The sequence below is a fragment of the Corvus brachyrhynchos genome, unplaced genomic scaffold (genome assembly GCF_000691975.1).
Source record: "Corvus brachyrhynchos isolate BGI_N302 unplaced genomic scaffold, ASM69197v1 scaffold1045, whole genome shotgun sequence".
NCBI classification, from domain to species: Eukaryota; Metazoa; Chordata; class Aves; order Passeriformes; family Corvidae; genus Corvus; species Corvus brachyrhynchos.
Window position 1 is genome coordinate 52,531 of NW_008237933.1, and position 2,301 is coordinate 54,831.

The following is a 2,301-nucleotide window of genomic DNA, read 5'->3' on the forward strand; positions in this document are numbered from 1 at the left end:
AAAATCCTCATTCGACCCCAAAAATCCCAATTGAAACCCCAAAAGTGAGCACTGAACCCCAAAATCCTCATTCGACCCCAAAAATCCCAATTGAAACCCCAAAAGTGAGCACTGAACCCCAAAAATCCTCATTCGACCCCAAAAATCCCAATTGAAACCCCAAAAGTGAGCACTGAACCCCAAAATCCTCATTCGACCCCAAAAATCCCAATTGAAACCCCAAAAGTGAGCACTGAACCCCAAAAATCCTCATTCGACCCCAAAAATCCCAATTGAAACCCCAAAAGTGAGCACTGAACCCCAAAATCCTCATTCGACCCCAAAAATCCCAATTGAAACCCCAAAAGTGAGCACTGAACCCCAAAAATCCTCATTCGACCCCAAAAATCCCAATTGAAACCCCAAAAGTGAGCACTGAACCCCAAAATCCTCATTCGACCCCAAAAACCCCACTTGAAACCCCAAAAGTGAGCACTGAACCCCAAAATCCTCATTCGACCCCCAACATCTCCCAATTAAAACCCCAAAAGTGGGCACTGAACCCCAAAAATCCTCATTCAACCCCAAAAATCCCAATTGAAACCCCAAAAGTGAGCACTGAACCCCAAAATCCTCATTCGACCCCAAAAATCCCAATTAAAACCCCAAAAGTGAGCACTGAACCCCAAAATCTTCATTCGACCCCAAAAATCCCAATTGAAACCCCAAAAGTGAGCACTGAGCCCCAAAATTCCTCCTTCAACCCCAAAAGTGGGCACTGAACCCCAAAATTCCGTCTCAAAGCCCCAAAAATCCTGGGCACTGAACCCAAAATTCCGTCTCAAAGCCCCAAAAATCCTCATTCAACCCCAAAAGTGGGCACTGAACCCCAGAAGTGCTCATTGAACCCCAAAAGTGGGCATTGGAACCTAAAAATCCTTTCGACCCCAAAAATCCCAATTGAAACCCCAAAAGTGAGCACTGAGCCCCAAAATTCCTCCTTCGACCCCAAAAGTGGGCACTGAACCCAGAATTCCGTCTCAAAGCCCCAAAAATCCTCATTCAACCCCAAAAGTGGGCACTGAACCCCAGAAGTGCTCATTGAACCCCAAAAGTGGGCATTGAAACCTAAAAATCCTCATTTAACCTCAAAAATCCTCATTGAACCCCAAAAGTGATCATTGAACACCAAAAGTGCTCATTCAACCCCAAAAATGGGCATTGAACCCTAAAAGTGCTCATTGAACCCCAAAAATCCTCATTGAACCCCAAAAATCCCAATTGAAACCCCAAAAGTGGGCAGGGAACCCCAAAAATCCTCCTTCAACCCCAAAAGTGATCACTGAACCCCAAAAATCCTCCTTCAACCCCAAATGTGAGCACTGAACCCCAAAAGTGGGCATTGAATCCCAAAAATGGGCATTGAACCCTAAAAGTGATCACTGAACCCCAAAAGTCCTTCTCAAAGAGCCAAAAGTCCTCATTTAACCCCAAAAGTGGGCATTGAACCCTAAAAATCCTCATTCAACCCCCAAAGTGATCATTGAACCCCAAAAACGGGCATTGAACCCTAAAAGTGCTCATTGAACCCCAAAATTCCTTCTCAAAGCCCCAAAAGTCCTCATTGAACCCCAAAAGTCCTCATTTGACCCCGAAATTCCTCATTTAACCCCAAAAGTCCTCACTGAAGCCCCAAAAGTCCTTCTTGGACCCCAAAAATCCTCTTGTAACCCCAAAATTCCTCATGGGAACTCCCGAAAGTCCTCAGTGAACCCCAAAATTCCTTCTCAAAACCCCAAAATCCCTCCAGGAACCCCAAAACTCCCCCTGGAACCCCAAAAACTCCTCCAGGAACCCCAAAACTCCCCCTGGAACCCCCAAAACTCCCCCAAAATCCCACCCGGAACCCCAAAATTCCCCCTGGAACCCCCCCAGACCCCAGCCCGGCCATTCCCAAATCCCAACCCCTTTTTCCCGGGATTTTCCCCCATTCCCAGATTCCCAAATCCCCTTTTTCCCGGGATTTCGCCCCATTCCCAGATTCCCAAACTCCCTTTTTCCCAGGATTTTGCCCCAAATCCCCACCAGCAGCAGCGTTTCCAGCAGCATCCGGCGGATCTCCGGCTCCTCCTCGCGCCGCTGCTCCGGGGGCAGGAACTGCAGCTCCAGGGGCAGCTCTGCCACGGGAAAACACCCCAAAAGTGGGGATTGAACCCCAAAAGGGGGCATTGGGCCCCAAAAGTGGGCACTGGACCCTAAAAGTGGGGATTGAACCCCAAAATTCCTGCTTGGAACCCAAAAATCCTCATTGAACCCCAAAAG